Source organism: Oreochromis aureus, linkage group 6 (assembly GCF_013358895.1).
Source record: "Oreochromis aureus strain Israel breed Guangdong linkage group 6, ZZ_aureus, whole genome shotgun sequence".
Lineage (NCBI taxonomy): Eukaryota > Metazoa > Chordata > Actinopteri > Cichliformes > Cichlidae > Oreochromis > Oreochromis aureus.
The window spans coordinates 2,655,203-2,674,698 of record NC_052947.1 but is presented as its reverse complement, the minus strand read 5'-3'; the positions used below and the strand labels follow the sequence as shown (position 1 = coordinate 2,674,698).

The following is a 19,496-nucleotide window of genomic DNA, read 5'->3' as shown; positions in this document are numbered from 1 at the left end:
AAATAGGTCTATACTTCTGTAATGTAATATGCAGAATAAATCTCAACAATCAATCAAAATGCTATAATAAAACTCTTAGCTCTAAGTAGACTTTGTGTAAATCTTTCAGATATTTAAAATTTAAAGCAAATATAAGGAGCTGTGATGGTGTGGTGATCAGATGACAGGCGATGGGGATTCTTCAGCTGGATGTTCTGCAGCAGTCAGGAAACAGGAAGTCTGTGTTCTCAGGGCAGCCTCTAGATGACAATTGTAACTGAATACTTACACTGAGTGACAAAAAAGGGTTTGTCCTTAAATAATAATAGTATAAACTTGTAGTCAAATGTTATAGCCAATGAAATAGACTTGAAAAATGTATTTGAATCAAATTTAATATTTATGTGAATACAGCAGTCTGAATGTATGTATTACAAAATAACCAGATTATCTTACTACAAATAAATCTCAAAAAAGGTGTATATTTTATATAATTTATCAAAGTAATTGCACTTGTAAGCCAAACTATCAGTGTTTCTTTCAAAGTGTAATGCAAAATTAAAATGACAAATGTAGGACTCTGTAAGTAGTTTCTACAGTGAGTTCTACTGTACTGTAATTCAACTTTTTACTTGTAATTTCCAGCAAAATGAGTGGATATGAGAGAGTTTAATGTCAGGAAAGAAGGAGCAGTGAGAGCGGAGATCTCTCAGAATTCTGAAAACAGATCGACGAAGCTCTGGTAACTTCAATTCCAAAAACTTGGATTCTTGTCAAACTTGGTTTCTTGTCAAATTTAGATTACTTTTCAACTCAGGTTTAAGCTTGTCAAATTAGATAGAGCTCATGGTGGAGAAATGATAGAAGATAGAATGGCTTGTCAAAAAAGATGGAGCAGGGAGAGGGAGAGTGATAGGACAGACTGAATTTGCTTGTTAACGGCTTGTCGTGGCTCAAGAGTTGGGAGTTCGCCTTGTAATCAGAAGGTTGCCGGTTCGAGCCCCGGCTTGGACAGTCTCGGTCGTTGTGTCCTTGGGCAAGACACTTCACCCGTTGCCTACTGGTGGTGGTCAGAGGGCCTGGTGGCGCCAGTGTCCGGCAGCCTCGCCTCTGTCAGTCCCCCCCAGGGTGGCTGTGGCTATAATGTAGCTTGCCATCACCAGTGTGTGAATGGGTGGATGACTGGATATGTAAAGCGCTTTGGGGTCCTTAGGGACTATTAAAGCGCTATATAAATACAGGCCATTTACCATTTGTCAAAGATAGAGGGAGAGGGTTTTCTGCAGCAGGTCACCTGCAAGACAAAAAGGGACAGGAATTAGGCATATTTTTAATAAACATGGCTTTACAGAATTTTTCGGACTATAATTTGCACTTAAAATCCTTTAGTTTTTTCTTTTAGTTTTCTCAAAAATCAACAGTTTACCACATGTATTAATTCTGGCTGTCCTTACTGACCTCAAACCAATTTTATATGGTACAAGGTGCTCAAAAATCTGTCAAACTGTTTTAGTACGACTTTGGTAAGCTACAAAGCTGCACCGCTTGATGGATTGTTGGAGCATTACGGCTACTGTAGTCAGGAGCCTCGTGGAGTAATTCGTACTGTGCTTCAATATAATATTATTGTGTGCATGAGGACCTGGCATCTGTTAAGAGACATGTTTACGAAGCAGATTTCATACTGATCAATCCATGAAGAATTTGATATATTTGTGGAAGAGGACTGAACTGAAAAAGTGTGTGTATTGTTATGTGTTACAATTGAAAAATGTTGAGAGTTATTGCGAATGAGGTAAAGTTGGACTTATCTGAATATTTGGTTACCTGAATGCATATTATAATCCAAAAAATACAGTACATACAGGGCTTTACATATTGAAGAGTTTCACAGTAAATTATTGGAATGAACTGATTGAAAATGTTGAAAAATGGTGGTGGAGCTATTCTAAAGAAACTTTTAGATTCTATTAACACAATAAAAACAAACAGTGTCTATAAACCTAAACCAAGATGTGTTGCTACAATAATTTACTGTAAATATTATATGGTCCAACAAAACCCACACACTGAGGTTAGAGCAGACAGTTTCAGGCCACCTGCTTAAAACACTTTACATCCACTGAACTTAAATTTATGCCACATCACATGTTCCTTAATCCCAAGTTCTCAAATCCCTGTTTCTGTGTGCACTAACCTGGGACAACAGTATATTATAATATCTGGGGATCCATTAACATAAAAGTAAACAATTTACTCAATGTGACTTTTAGCAAATTGAGAAATTTGGAGATGGATGGTTCCTACAAAGCAGTTTCTACATATTTTAGTCAAATTTGGAGCACGTTTAATACACAGCCATAAGCACGCCACTAAATCTATGATAAACTTATCATGGCCGATATTAAATTAAAAATGTAGATTATTGTGATTGAGATTGTGAAAAATGATGATTAATTCTTTGTAGATCATTTAATCATGAAATCATAAAATACAGAAATGAGTGCTGTATCTGTGCTCATGATTTTTTTCCAGTCCTCAACAAAATCTTCAATTAAAATACTAATTCAAAGAGCAGTTTTCAGACAGTGACTTAATTTAATGAAGGGAAAGAAGCTTTTGAAATTCACAAGGCCCTAAGTGAAGACTTAATTGCATCTAAACTGCTGATCATGAGCTGCTCTAATGTGAAAAAATATGCGCTGCTACAATAACCTACCTACTCTGTAGGTCTGGAAATGTTTACACAGACTTTTCTAGGGTTTGATGACTTTTGATGATCACCAATACCTGTGCTCATTCACTGCACTATACTGAATCTCCTATAATGAGAAACATGTCCCAGCACTGCACCTCAGACAAACCTTTACTTACCAGACTTGAGACGATCAGATCAGCAGTCTAGAAAACGGAAACAATACATCAGATCACTGTTTGATGTTTCAGACTGTTGAGCCCCTTCACACAATTCAATTGATTGTGACATCAATTAACTAGTAAAATCCTCAATTTCTTTAAGCCTTTATGAGCTTACTATAGTGTAAAGAGGAGAAAAATGAACTGCAGGGTCTCACATGGCTATAGCATGTGTAATAAAAACATTCATTACTAGAGAAATGCAAAGAATAGGCACCAATATTTGTTGGCACAAGTGCAGGATATACCAAATATTTCCTACACAGAAACTTTGTGTCTCCAACATTTTCTACCAGAAGTCAGTACTAGTAAAGTGTGAAAAACCACAACTTTTAATGTTCTTTCAGGTTAAAAACGTTAGATACAAAGTAACTCTTGAAATCAGAAGCAACAGAAAACCTCATCATGTCTGATATGAATATGTAAATCCTAAAACACATGTAAATATTGACATGTTACAATAACAGAGGTGCAGAATGTTTTGTAATTAAAATTAAATGTCTTAAAATATTACACTAAAAAAGTCCTTTCATTGTACCAGTTGCTAGGAATATTTATGTATGTTACAATTTCCCTTTTTGGCAACTTTTCTATTTAATTTTAAAACACATTATATTCACCAAATACGTAATAAACTAATTAGACACAGTGGTTGTAATGTACCTAACAATTTCCACTCACACCTCTGGTTCTCTTAGTTTTTCATTATTGCTTAACTGTTAAAGCTATTACTTATACAGAGGCAAAATACTTCTACAGTGTTCCAACTTTAATGTAATACATAAGCAGAATTTGACAGACAATATGAATTAATACCTGTGCAGCTCTTAAGTGTTTGTGCAACCACTTATACTGACTCCCCTAAAACGCTTTAATTGTTTTGTCCGCTACTTAAATCCACAAACATAAAGAGAAAATGAACAACTGTATAAAGACATCTGACATTTAGGTATGTTTGGATTCAATAAGCCATAAAAAATTTAAATCATACATAAATGGGCTATTAAACTTCAGGGACATTTTCAGGGACAGTCAGAGGTCCTGTGTGGGGGCTTTGCAGCTACAGGACACAAATCCTGACTTTGTGTTTTTGCCCATCAGTAAATGGAAACATATCACAAAAAGTCAAACTACTCTATGTAAGTTGCCAAATGTGCTACGCAATGCCAGGTTCATACTGCTTCAGTTACAGTCACTGTTTACTTACCAGCAAAGGCAAAACCAAAGATCTCGTTCACTCTGTGTAACAAAAGACAAAGCACAAAAATACAGAATGAGACAACTCAAATCAGCATCAGAGTCAATACTACATCACTCTGTGTAGTCCAAAAGATTCAGTACACTTCTTTGTTTACCACAGCAACAAACAACTCACCTGTTTTTTCTACACCTTATTAGAGATTACGGTCTTCATTAAGGTAATATGTGGTTTCATCCATTTGTAATAAGCCACACAAGCTTCTCAGTTATGTGATAGCTCTATTAGTTAGGTGCTATTAGATAACAGAGTAGATTTAATAAGCAATGATTTGCTACACCTAGCACTGCACACTTTATCAAATTCTGACATCACAATTTCAAAGCATGAACAATCATAAATGAAAGCTTGGGTGATATTTTTGTAGGCTTCAACATTTGAGTTGGTCTGCATTCAAATTCTGCTTCCTAAAAATATTATCACCTGCACACAGTATCATTTAGTATCATTTAATATGCTGTTGTTTTAAATATCTACATATCATATTAATAATATTAATGGTGCACTGCAGCATTTTATTTATTTGAAGGTGGCCTTTTTTATATTTCATTCATTTTTCACAAAGTGAGAAGTTAAACAGAGCTGCAGGTGTAGGATATATTTAAAAACCAACCTGCACAAACAAGTGTTTGTTAAACAGTTCTTAAAATTTAACTAAAAAACTTCTTGTTAAGAGATGTTATTATTCTTATATTATGTCTTTTATCCTCACTCTCTCTCCCCCTTCTGTTAATTAACCCACAACACAAACACACACCGGCACAGGCATGTGACTCTTTTTCTCCCGGCCTTCAGTCAGAGGCGGTAAAATGGCTCCTCTGAAGTTGCCGACCCTGCTGCTTCAGCAGCTAATCAGTGGTTCTAAAATGGCGGCTCATTACCTTACAACCTAAAGAATGAGGCCGTTTTAACTGACTGATTTGTGAAGAGAACTGACTTCAGCTTCCCTAAGAGACTCAGAAACACTAACACACCAAATGAATCAAATAAAACAACACAATAACTGTATTAAACAATCAAATGAACCAAATACACTTCACACTAGGCCTATAGAAGCGCTAGGCGTTAGCACTTGGTTGTTAGGGCTAGCTTACCACTCCTTTTAAATACTAAAATTAGAACGCTTCACTAAAAAAGCAGCCATTGTGTTACTTTAACATGACTTATACTTCGACTGGCTTTATAAGTCACTAACAACAACTGGGTAAATCACTCAAACAGCTTATAGACATTTCATTTCAAAGAAGAGAGACAGAGAAGCAGCGCTTACCGGCAGGGATCGAGCAGAGAGTGGGACACTAAGGTGGTCTTAATCAACTTGATGCCTTATCTTCATGACTGGAGTCAGCCGGAGACATAAAAAAGAGGCATTCACGGGTAGTGGGAAACTCCGCCATTACACAAAATTGGCATTGAAAATGTGAAAAATATATGTAAATTTAAATATTATTATACTAAATTTTTTTGCAACAGAAAACAACTAGCAGAGATTTAATTCTATAAGTTGAATAAATATTTCAAACAGGATTATTTGAATTTGAAATTATGATTAAAAGTCATAAATAAATATAAGGTCATTATGTTAAAATGTACTGTGTTATGATAAATTTATTTAACTGGCTGCAGTAATAAGAACAATCTTCCTCTGAACACCAACATCAAGGAGCTGTTGTTGGTGTTCACCTAAGCATTCTCACAGGACAGTAGGAGCTGCAAAGGCTCACCTCAATGCACTGCAGGACTCAGAGGTTCAGGAGGTACTTTAACCCCACTGCCATGAGGCTTTTCAACAGTGACTCCTGACATGTTCATTGCACATTGTTACGAAATCAGTTTCACCCCGGTTCTTTTTATTCCTCGGGCATCCAGAGACGGCACCGGAACTCAGTAGTCATTTCACAAAACCTTTATTCATGTTTATTCATCTTCATTTAAGCACGCATCTTCTAGAAGAGGAGACGTGCAAGGCCGGTGTCCCTCTGCAGATCTTCACTCCTTTGTCTGTGAAACACAGTTTTGTAGAAGCGACCCCATCATAAAACCCCCATGGTGTGCTGCAAACTCTGTCTGTGTGTATGCACGAGCACGTGAGTGCCTGTATGTGCGCGTACCCGTGTGTCTATGTGAGTGCACGTGAGTGAATGTATGCGCGTACCTGTGTGTATGTGTGAGTGCACGTGAGTGAATGTATGTGCGCGTACCCGTGTGTCTATGTGTCATGTAATCATGTAAATGTATTTTCCCGGGTGTAAATCACCCGGCGATAGTGTTCTAGGGTTAAGGAGATATGACGATTCGAAAATGCCTCTCATTACAGAAATCCAGCGGTGATTTTTAACAAACTCTCCATTGACTTTCTATGGAGAGTTTTCAGACTTTGTGTTGCTCTGAGGATATTTTGCCAAAATTCTATAAATCCCACAACAATGATAGTGACATTTTCTGAAAGCCAGCAAAAATACCTACATTTTGATGTATAATTTGTGGGGGTTGAGAGAAAATTGAGCAAGTAGCAAAAAGTTGTTTGAACATGAAGAGAAGATTGAAAAAGGACAAGTGGCTCACTGAAAGCCAAGTGCATAGCAACCATAACAATGCATGTATTTTCTGAAAAATCACAAAGATGAAACTCAAAGCTTAAAGAGGGATAAGATTAAAATGATAACAGATATGAAAAAGCTGAATCATACATGAATAGCCCAATAATTTGAAAACATTTTAAAGTTTAAATGGTTGCTCTAGGTGAAAGTATGAGGAAGTAGGTAAGTTTCAAAAACAACCAAGTTTTAGCAGAATTGTGGAAGTTTTCCATTCATTTCAATGGGACAAAAAATCGCATAAAAAGCTTAATATTTTAAAAAGCATAATAGTTAAAAGTATAAAAAGATATAGTACAAATGAGCACAAATAGCTGAATATTGTGAAATTTGAACTGAGAAAATAGCACAAAAACTGCGGAAGTAGTTAAGCGGCGAAGAACGGAGCAACTTGAAGAATAAAGTATAAAGAATAAAGAGAAACAGGAACTCAATAGTGTGGATGCCTTTGAGTGCATCCACACAATAAAGTATAAAGAGAAACAGGAACTCAATAGTGTGGAAGCCCTTTGAGGGCATCCACACAACTAGAAAGCCAAAATTTCAGAAGAAATTTTAAGTGTGCCTATGCCGCTGCTAATAAGTGTAGTTTGCCATTCATACGGCTACAGAGAGCAAAACTCAGCAGAGCAGCCATTCTCCACCATGAACTATGGTAAAAACAAACACCGCTCACGCCTCACAGATGGCAGCTTACAGTTTTGGGTAAAGATGAGGTCACTTCGTACAGCCCCGATTTGCAGACGCTGTGCACACAGGTTCATGAGCAGCAGTCCCATTGTACCACGGCAGACCCGACAATGTTTGCACGAACACGCTTTGAAGCATTACGTTATGGACCACTTTTCACACATGGTTGGTGTACCCACACAGCCGGCTGTAGCTTTTCAACTCACAGCCCGACACACACCCAAAAAACAGCCGAGAGACCACAGACTACGCCCGAGAGGCGTGATTGCAGATGCCGCTCAGGTGGGTCCACCTCCCCTGCAGCGGCACTGCAGACCACGCCCCACCACACACATCAAACACGTAAAATAAATATTTATGCACTTTTGCATTCACTTTTTGTTTTTTGTTATTTTTATACAGTGTTCTGAATGATGAACAATGGTCTACAGCCAATCTTGTGTATTATTATACAAACTTTGGTTGTAAGATGCAGATAACTATTTAATAAAAGCTAAATATGTTATACGAGAGTAAGAAAGAAAAGTATATCTTTGTGTCCCCTTTCCCTGCCCTACCTGGCCCCCTGGCAAAAGCTTTGCTAGATCCACCCCTGCACAGTTACCAGCTGTCAGCTACACAAAAAAGGAGCTTGGTGTTTATTTGTCTCTCAGAAACAGTTCATAACTTCCCTTCAACTCATTCATGTCACCTAAAGGGTAAACCTGTTTCTCCATCACCACTTCAGCTCTGATGATTCAGTAAGGACATCTCCTGATTTGGACCAGCCGTTTTTACAGCTGTGGCTCCAGCAAACATCAGCTGATACTAGAAATTAAAATCAAATGAATTCTAACAACAGCTGATCAAGCTTAAACGTGCTGCTGTTATTTAGCGCAATAAACAAGAGCGAAAAGCCGATCGTTGATCAGTTTCATGATTGAAGTTGCAACAGGCGAGAGAATGGCAGGGGAGGCTTCATAACCACAGAACAAATCATAATATTTTCTCTGAATGTGGGACGATTCCGTTTGTACGGCAACTCTACGAACTAACCCTTATGAATAAATTAAAGTCCACCGTCAGTAACTTCGCGCGCACATAGCTGTATAGAACCTCCTGTCGTGCTAGCTAGCACGCAGTATGATTGTAAAAAGTCAGCACAACGAAAATAAACTACACCTAAACTCGGTTTATATCTGATCCAAATAGAGTGCAGTTCATAACTTCTTACCTGAAATTCAGTTCACCTCACGCTCCTGCCTTCGGTTTCCAGTATCATCGGCCCATATAAACGAAAAATAAGTCCAGCTAAAACACAGACTGTTGGCGAGCGATCGGGTGTTGAAACGAGTTTCAGCCGCGTCACTATAAGCCAAGCCTGGGTTCATTTTCACGAAGGGTCGCTAGCGGCGCTAGCTAGCTAAGCTAGCGGCGCTAGCTAGCTAGCCGGCTATCAGCAACACGTCAGAGCACTGTTGCTAATATGGGATGTCTTGATAAAACGAGCAGATATTTGAAGTTTACACACCTACATTCTCGCCTGAAAATATCTTAAAAGTTTATTTTGTGACCTAGAAATACTAATAAAAGACATATAAAAGGAAGTGGTGGCTGCCATTGTTTACTCTGTAGAGGCGTGCTATGAATTGTGGGATATGGAGTTTCCCCCCCCAAGCACACACCTTTTTGGCTGTACTACTCCGGGTATACCACTAGAGAGAGCCAACACACCACAAATGAAGTCTGTTTCTATGGGGCCAAAAGTAGAATCTTTCTCAGGAGCTTAGAAATTGGCCCAAATTTGCACTAAAATCAAAATATTTCAAAAACTATAAAAGTCATAAACACCAAAAGTCATACCATACTAGTCCAGCTCCAGCCGCACAAAATGATCTAACATATGTAACCCTATTGTCAAAACTGTGCGGCAGAGAAGCGCGGGAAAATTTTCACTAAAATATTAATATTTTAAAAACTATAAAAGTCATAAACACCAAAAGTCATAGCACACCATTCCAGATCCAGCTGCACAAAATGAGGTAACATATATGAAGCTTGTCTCAAAACTGCGGGGCGAGTTTCGCTGCAAAATTTCAGGCGGAAACTGAAGAATAACTAGAAAAATTTGCATTTCCTGCGAAAATGCTGTGTGGATGCCGGAACGCTGAAGCTGTCTGCTGAAAATGACTGAAAAAGATGGAAAGCTGCAAAAATTGTATGGCAGTAAAGAAACTGAAAAATTATGCTGAAAACAAGTGAACAAAACAGAAACTTTTGCTGAAAAGAGGTGAAAAGACAAAGATTCTGCTTCAAAGGGATACAGAAGTTCAAATTTGTACTGAAAAGAGGTGAAAAGGTTTCCTCTGAAATGAGCAGAAGATACTGAGATTTGTATTGATAAGAGGTGAAAGGCTGAAAATTCTGCTTAAAATAGGTGAATCAGGAGAATTTCTACTGAAAAGAGGTAAAGAAGTAGTTGCAATGAAAACAGGTGAATCAGCAGAATGTCTGTAAAAAAGAGATTTCTGTTGAAAACACCTGAAAAATCTGGGATTTTGAAAAGGGGTGAAAAAACTCACAATTCTGCTGAAACGGGGTGAAGAAGAGGTGTTGGGCTGTTGAGAAGAGTTAAATAAGTTGAACTGACAAATGCGATGATATGGCACAAATAGTATGATTGGGTACAAATACTATAATTTGGCACAAATAATATGATTTGGTTCAGATGCTATGATTTGAAACAAATACTATGATTTGGCAGAAATACTATTATTTAGTTGAAATACTATGATTTTCCAGAAATATTATGCCTTAGTAGTAATACCATAACATAACAGATATATGATGATTTTGCAAACATTCTGGTTTTACACAAATACTATAATGTGGCAGAAATACTATGTTTTAGCACAAATACCATGATTTGCTATAAATACTATGATTTGGCACATATACTGTATTCAGCAGATATACTATAACAAAATAGAGAGTCTACGACTTAGTAATAATACTATAACATAATAGATATACTATGATTTTGCAGACAGTCTATGTTTTTGCACAAATACTCTCCTGCATGAAGTCCAGGTGCTGGTTTTCCAGTGTGTGCGTCTGATGGCCCAAAGCTGACTCAGAGCTGTAACACCATCAATGGCTGCAGTATGGAACAGATGTGGGTGTGTCCTCATGTCCCAGAGGAGTCCAAATCGTCATCAAACAGCCCTACAGACACAAAAACGTGAAAATATAAACAACCAGACTATCAGCAGTGATTTAAGTACTTTAAGACCTCTGTGAAAATCATTTACAGTATATATCACAGAATTTAAGGCCTTTATAATCACAGAACATACAGAGAAAAGTACTAAACTGAATCAATTTCAGCTTTCATTTTTCATGATGTATATTGTATTAATAATTAAATTTCATTATCTGTATCTTTACCACACATTTGCCACACAGGTGTAGATACTGTAGGTTCAGTGAATGCTTACATTGCACTGATTAGAATATACTGGACATTCAAAGCTAAGATTCAGCGCACTGTGTTAGAGGCTGGGATTTGATGAATTCATCATATATACAACCTTTGATCATCATTTATGTCCAGTTGAGAATGAATCTGTGCACTCACATATTAAATGAACTGAAATCAGTAGTGTGATCTCCAGTCTTGATATAAGGAATGAGAGAACTGACAGCTGTTATTTTAATCAGCCTGTCTCAGTTGTTTTAACTCTAAGTACCATAGAGTAATGTGGTAACATCTGGACTGACGAGTTTACTGTCAGCATTGTAATCGCTAGTTTAAAGGCTGTAGGTTGCAGCCATTGCTCTAACACCGTGATAAATGTAACAGGCCTCAGTGCTGGTTCTAACAGTCTGAGCTGCTTCCAGCTTTATTTGTGAAGAGCACAGCAGCTTACAAAACACGTAGCGAGCTCGTACAGCTGCGACGTAAAAATTTCATTAGCTAAGATGACCTTAAAATAACGGGGCTACGTGCGGTGATGCTAGCGTTAGCCACGTTAGCACCTTACCTTCAACAGGTGGTCAGACTGTGTAGACAGGCACTCAGTCAGAGGTTGGCTCTCCGTTTCGCTGCAGGGTCCCTTCATTCTTCACATATCCGTGTCGAGCCGAGTGTAAATCCCGACGCTGAACGGCCTTTGTACAAGCACACACACTTCGTAGCAGGGCGAAGCTATGAGCTAGAAAAATCCAGGCTGGCAGACAGCCTGTGTCTGACCAACCAATCAGAGAGCTCCTTACATCCCACGATGTGGCTAATTTGAATAGCCTCCAGCAAGTTGTTAATCGAAGAGCTAATCCAGCAGCTAATCCAGGAGCTAATCCAGCAGCTAATCCCGGAGCGAACAGGAAAGGGAAATGGATTTTGAACTGCAGTTTATTAAATTGCAAGTGGAAAAAGGATTTTGAACTGCAGTTTATTAAATTGCAAGTGGAAAAAGGATTTTGAACTGCAGTTTATTAAAGTGCAACTGAAAAAGGATTTTAAAATGCAGTTTATTAAAGTGCAATTGGAAAAGGATTTTGAAATGCAATTGGAAAAAGGATTTTGAAATGCAGTTTATTAAATTGAATTCAAAATGAATTTACAATTGCAGAATTTATTCTACAATTCATTATTAAAGCACAGAAATTTTTATTTCCATGCGCGTGGCTCTTGTGGTCCTCCATAGAGTTACACTTGTTTGAGGGTAGGAAATTCGTCCTTCACTCAGATTTATTCAGATTTCAAACTCTGGAAATGAGGCACTTTTTTCTCTCGTCATATCTTTTTGATGGATTTCCACAGAGACCTGAAAATTTCCATGACTGTTCACCAAAGCCTGCTGTCTCCTACGGTGAAAGAATGATATCGATGTTCCATATAGATTTAGAGTTACAAAGCGTTGTCTGAGTGCAAGTCAAAGCAGTTTTTGCTTCGCCTCTACTCAGTTATGGTGCATTACAAGTCAAATATCTTTAATAATTCATATTTTAATGATAAATTGTCAACACTTGAAGATTCCCCCATCTCTTCTGAACAAAACAGTGTAAGAATGACCGTTCTAGCCCCTATGGTTAGGAAATTATAGCCATTTGTTTGAGGGGAGTCCTCACTATGAGAAATAGACAGCACAAATCCTGTCTCTCTCTGTGCTGCATGTGTGTAAAAACAGGTGCACCTGTTTTGGCGGGAAAAAGTACAAGGCCTCTCTGATTGGTGGATTCAAATTGAGTGTGTGTGTGTGTGTGTGTGTGTGTGTGAGACAGAGAGAGAGAGAGAGAGAGCCTTTTTATGGGAGCATCTTATTGTATGATTTAAATTCAATATATTTAGACTGGTTGACTGAATTTGATCCTGTGTGTCTCTCTGTGCTTGTGTGTTTCCATATGTGTCCATATTTGTGATTGTGTGACTGTTATAGTTTTTTTTGCTGATTTTTTTTCATTTAACAATTACATTTGAGGGACCCTTAGCATGTTCAGCATTTTTTCAGCTCTGCATTTTACATATTGTTGCCTTCATGGCTTCCCAGCCAGCCAATCATATCTGAGGGCTGGCACATTCAAATTTGCATATTGGGGCATTCATGGCTTCTAAGACAACCAATCATATCTGAGGGCTGGCACATTCAAATTTGCATATATATCTTCAGACACTGCTGACACTCACAGTGGAAGCAGTTTTTACAATTATCTTACCGTTGAGCAATGGATTACGTTTGTTTGAGGGGTGGAAATCTGTCCTCCTCTCAGTTTTCAAACTCCGAAAATGAAGCCGTTGCTTCTCTCGTCATATCTCCGCGACGGAGGTACATAGAGCAATGGAAATCGCAGTCAAAGTACACCAAAGTCCGCTGATTCACCCAGTACAAGAATTATGCCGCTAGCCCTCCTAGTTTTTGAGTTACACGACGTTTTGTAACACCAAAAAACGGCGTTTTTCGCCTCTCACCGCGATCTAATTCTGACTGCTGAAGTATCTGTCTTTCAGACCCCCGCCCCCTTTCCAGGTGGCGCAATCAGTAATGACACGGCTCTGCAGCTCAAAGGTCGTGAGTTCAATCCCACCTTGTTCAACATTTTTTTTTTCACTACAAATTGATACACTATCACAGACCTGTAATTTATATTGCTAATTTATTACAATTCTGCAAAGTTTTATGATTTTAGCAGCTTTTCTAATATGGACCTCAGATTCTTGTCAACACCACATGGCAGAAATACATACAAGTAAACAGCCTGATGAAGCAGACAGAAGCAGTACCTCTGATTGGTGAATTTGAGCAGAACCAGGTTGTTCTTTCATTTCATTTCTTTCTTTATTTCACACATGGTTCAACAGTGTTTCTTTTTTCTACATATAGAACGTTCTGCCTCTTTTCAGCAGAAATTCTGCTCATTCACCTCTTTTCAACGCAACGTTCTGCTTCTTTCCCTCTTTTCTGCAGAAATTCTATTGAGTCACCTCTTTTCTGCAAAATTTTCAGCCTTTTCACCCCTTATCAGCACAATCCTCAGCAGCTTCTACTCATTCCACCATAATTGTCAGTCTCTCCATCTCTTTCCTTGTGAGAGTGAGTTTGGCACAGTGAGATGAGTCGTCGCCTTGAGCCCAGGAGGGCCTGGTTCGAATCCTGCTCAGGGTGACTTTTTTTTTTTTTCACCACCATGCAACTTTTTGCAACTTTTCAGCTTTTTCAGCTTTTCAGCAGACAGCTTCAGCGTTAAGGCATCCACACAGCATTTTCGCAGGAAATGCAAATTTTTCTAGTTCTTTATTGTGTGGATGCCCTAAAAGGGCTTCCACACTATTGAGTTCCTGTTTCTCTTTATTGTGTGGATGCCCTAAAAGGGCTTCCACACTATTGAGTTCCTGTTTCTCTTTATTCTTTATTGTGTGGATGCCCTCAAAGGGCTTCCACACTATTGAGTTCCTGTTTCTCTTTATTGTGTGGATGCCCTAAAAGGGCTTCCACACTATTGAGTTCCTGTTTCTCTTTATTGTGTGGATGCCCTAAAGGGCTTCCACACTATTGAGATCCTGTTTCTCTTTCTTCTTTATTATTATTCTTCAAGTTGCTTCCGTACGTTTTTTGCCGTTTAACTACTGCCTCAGTTTTCAGCCGATTTTCTCCGTTCAAACTCTATACTGTTCTGTTCTTTCTGCTAATGTTTGCTATGACTTTTGGTGTTTATTACTGTTATACTTTTTAAAATATTACACTTTTTTCCTTTAATTTGTCCCATTGAAATGAATGGAAATCTTCAGAAATTCTGCTAAAACTTGCTTGTTTTTGAAACTTAACTACTTTGTCATACTTTCACCTAGAAACTCCATTCAAACTTTAAAATGTTCTCAGACTATTGGGCTATTGCTGTGTGATTCAGCTTTTTCAGATCTTCTACCGTTTTAATTTTATACCTCTTTAAGTTTTCAGTTGCAAAATTGGGATTTTTCAGAAAATACATGCGTTGTTATGGTTGCTATGCAATTAACTCAGAGTGTGCACTCGTCCTTTCTGAATTTTCTCTTCATCTCTGAACGACTTCTTGCTACTCGCTCAATTTCCACTCAACCCCCACAAATTATACATCAAAACGTAGGTATTTTTGCTGGCTTTCAGAAAATGTCACCATCATTGTTGTGGGACTTATAGATTTTTTGCAAATCTCCTCAGAGTAACATAAAGTATCAAAACTCTCCATAGAAACTCAATGGAGAGTTTCTTCAAAATCAGCGCTGGAATTCTCTAATGAGAGGCATTTTCAAATCGTCATATCTCCTTAACGAAACAAAGTTGAGACATGAGGCTTGTGCCCATATATCTTCAGACATCCCTGATGCTCACAATTCAAGAATTTTTTTTCCACCTATTACCGTTTTGAGATGAGTTACACTTGTTTGAGGGTAGGAAATTCGTGCCTTGCTCAGATCTCTTCAGATTTCAAACTCTGGAAATGAGGCACTTTTTCTCTCGTCATATCTTTTTGATGGATTTCAACAGAGACCTGAAAATTTCCATGACTGTTCACCAAAGCCTGCTGTTTCTTCACGGTGAAAGAATGATTTTGATGCTCCATATAGATTTAGAGTTACAAAACGTTGTTTGAGGGCAAGTCAAGGCAGTTTTGCTTTGCCTCTACTCAGTTACAGTGTGTTACAAGTCATATATCTTCAATAATTTATATTTTATCTCTGAATTATGAAGACCTGCAGATTCCCCATCTCTTCTGAACAAAACGGTGTCAGAATGACCGTTCTAGCTCTTCTGGTTAGGAAATTATGGCCATTTGTTCGAGGGGAATCCTGAATGTGAGAAATACACTGCAGAAAACTTATACCTCTCTGTGTGTCTGTGTGTGTAAGTGCTGATTACAGCAGGTGCAGCCAATTTAGCTGACCTAGATATACCAAGCACAGACTCTTAACAGCCACCGTACACTTTGCTCTCTGTGTGTGTGTGTGTGAGTATCAATATTTCTCCCATGTTAAAGTATTACTCCTCCATAATAGTATTTGTGCTAAATCAAAGTACTTCTACTACATCTTAGTACTTCTGCTCAATCATAGTATTTCTGCTAAATCAAGTATTTTTGAAAAATCATGGTATTTGTGCCAAATCATGGTTTTGGGGCAGAACCATAATATTTATTTTATGTTATGAGATTACTACTAAGTGGAGGAATGTCTGTTATGTTATAGTATATTTGCTGAATATAGTATATCTGCCAAATCATAGTATTTATCCCAAATCATAGTGTTTATGCAAAATTACAGTATTTCTGCTAAAAGCAGAAATAGTACCTTTAGCAGAAATTTCTGTCAAAAGATATTATTTATGTTAAAACATAGTATTTCTGCTAAGTCATAGTATTTCTGCCAAATCATAGTATTTGTACTTATTCATAGTACTTGTGCCAAATCATAGTATTTGTACCCAATTATAGTATTTCTGCCATATCATCGTATTTGTGCCAAATCATGGTATTTTTTGCCAAATCATGGTTTTGGGGCAAATCATGTTATTTGTGTCCAGTTAAAATTTCTGTTATATTATAGTGTTACTACTAAGTCGTAGAATTTCTGTTATGTTATAGTATATCTGCTGATTATAGTATATGTGCCAAATCATAGTATTTATAGCAAATCATAGTATTACTGCCCAAACATAGTATTTCTGCCAAATTGTAGTATTTGTGCAAAAACATAGAATTTCTGCAAAATCATAGTATATCTGTTATGTTATAGTATTACTACTAAGGCATAGTATTCCTATCAAATCATAGTATTCCAAATCATAGTATTACTGCAATTCCATAGTATTTGAGCGAAATCGTAGTATTTGTGCAAAAACATACTATGTCTGCAGAATCACATTATATCTGCTATGTTATAGTATTACTACTAAGGCATAGTATTTCTACCAAATCATAGTATTCCTTCAAAATCATAGTATCACTGCAATTTCATAGTATTTGAGCGAAACTGTAGTATTTGTACTAAATCATGGTACTTGTGCCAAATCATAGTATTTTTGCAAATCATATTATTTGAACCAAAACATTGTATTTGTAACGAAGTCATAGTATTTCTTCTAAATCATGGTATTTCACCCAAATCTCAGTAGTTGTGCTAAAACCCAGTATTATTGCCAAATCGTAGTATTTGTACTGAAACATAGTATTTGTGCCAATAAGAGTATTTGTACTAAATCATAGTACTTGTGCCAAATCATAGTATTTCTGCCATATTGTGCTAGTTGTGCAAAAACATAGACTGTCTGCAAAATCATAGTATATCTGTTATGTTATAGTATTACTACTAAGTCACAGTATTTCTGCCAATTCGTAGTATTTGTACTAAATCATACTACTCGTGCCAAATCATAGTATTGAAATCAAAATATAGTATTTGTACCAAAGCATTGTATTTGTAATGAAGTACAGTATTTCTGCCAAATCATAGAATTACTGCAATTTCATAGTATTTTGAGGAACCTTTTGTTATAGTATTACTTCTAAGTCATAGTATTTCTGCTTTGTCATAGTATTTGTACTGAAACATAGTATTTCTGCCAAATCATAGTATTACTGCTATTTCATAGTATTTGAGTGAAATTACAGTGTTTCTGCAAAAACATTGGTTGGTATTGGTTTTAGTTACCTTTAGCGTATGTGCTAGTTAGCAATAGCTATGGCAGCCCAGTTATTTTATTGTTTTGGGCTTGTTCCTGCTTTGTTTTTTTTTCCCTGCAAATTTATGTGAATTTGTACACTGTAATATCGCTGTATTACGTAATGGCTAAGTAGGAGGCTGACTGTTACTAAGTGCATCAGTGTACATAGGTCATCTCTTGTGTTGGAGTGCCCTCTTGTGGCGCCTTTTGGGTAGTGCCTTAGTAAACGTGAACACTGCAAAGAAGTGGTATCAGACTGGTTTGTAGTGGAGGAATTTGTTGCCAGTTTCTTTCATCTTTAATCCGTATTCATGTTGTAATGTAGTAGTACCACAATATGGCAGAAACACTATGTTTTGGCACAAATACTTTGATTTGGTATACTTTAGCTTCTTCACCCCTGTAGGCAAAATTTTCATTTTTTCACCCCTTTTCAGCACAAATTCCAGCTTTTTGGCTGTTTTCAGAAAAACAAAACTCTTTTGAGCAGAAACTCTGCTGATTCATCTCTTTTCAGCGCAACTTATTGCTTCTTTAGCTCTTTTCTGCAGAAATTCTGCTGATTCACCTCTTTTCTGCAAAATGTTCAGCCTTTTCACCTCTTATCAGCACAAATCTCAGCTGTTTTCAGAAAAAAAAACTCTTTTGAGCAGAAATTCTGCTGATTCATCTCTTTTCAGCGCAACTTATTGCTTCTTTACCTCTTTTCTGCAGAAATTCTGCTGATTCACCTCTTTTCTGCAAAATTTTCAGCCTTTTCACTTCTTCTCAGCACAGTTCTCAGCAGCTTCTGCTCATTTAGCAAAATTGTCAGTTGCTCCATGTCTTGCTTTTGTGGGAATGAGTTTGGTTCAGTGAGATGAGCAGCTTCCTTGAGACCAGAAGGGCCAGGTTCAAATCCCGGTCATGGCAAAAGCTGTTTTCAGTTTTCTCTTTTGTTCTGCCTCTTTTCTGCAGAAGTTCTGCTCATTCACCTCATCTCTTGTGTTGGAGTGCCCTCTTGTGTGCGCCTTTTGGGTAGTGCCTTAGTAAACGTGAACACTGCAAAGAAGTGGTATCAGACTGGTTTGTAGTGGAGGAATTTGTTGCCAGTTTCTTTCATCTTTAATCCGTATTCATGTTGTAATGTAGTAACTTTTGTGGCACAAATACCACAATATGGCAGAAACACTATGTTTTGGCACAAATACTTTGGTATACTTTAGCTTCTTCACCCCTTTTCAGCAAAATTTTTATTTTTTCACCCCTTTTCAGCACAAATTCCATTTTTGGGGCTGTTTTCAGAAAAAAAAAACTTTTTCAGCAGAAACTCTGCTGATTCATCTCTTTTCAGCGCAAGTTTCTGCTCCTTTGCCTCTTTTCTGCAGAAATTCTGCTGATTCACCTCTTTTCTGCAAAATTTTCAGCCTTTTCACCTCTTATCAGCACAATTCTCAGCAGCTTCTGCTAATTTCAGCAGAGTAAGTAATGACACGTCTCTGCAGTTCAAAGGTCGTATGTTCAATCCCACCTTGGTCAACATTTTTTTCCCTACAAATTTATACACTATCACAGACCTCTAATTTATATTGCTAATTTCTTTCACTACAAATGAGTAGTGCAAAAACATACTATGTCTGTCTGCAACATCACAGTATATCTGTTATGTTATAGTATTACTACTAAATCACAGTATTTCTGCCAATTCAAGGAGGCTGACTGTTACTAAGTGCATCAGTGTACATAGGTCATCTGTTGTGTTGGAGTGCCCTCTTGTGGCGCCTTTTGGGTAGTGCCTTAGTAAACGTGAACACTGCAAAGAAGTGGTATCAGACTGGTTTGTAGTGGAGGAATTTGTTGCCAGTTTCTTTCATCTTTAATCCGTATTCATGTTGTAATGTAGTA

The 19,496-nt window shown here is 37.5% G+C and overlaps 1 long non-coding RNA gene across 1 annotated transcript; it reads right to left on the bottom strand.

The window, feature by feature from the left end:
- Positions 1-1,248: 1,248 nt before the first annotated feature.
- On the bottom strand, positions 1,249-4,278 carry LOC116330691. Its single transcript, XR_004200257.2, has 3 exons — positions 4,103-4,278; positions 2,854-2,880; positions 1,249-1,273 (listed from the first exon to the last, which is right to left on the bottom strand). It is a non-coding gene; the product is annotated as an uncharacterized LOC116330691 (long non-coding RNA).
- Positions 4,279-19,496: the final 15,218 nt, after the last annotated feature.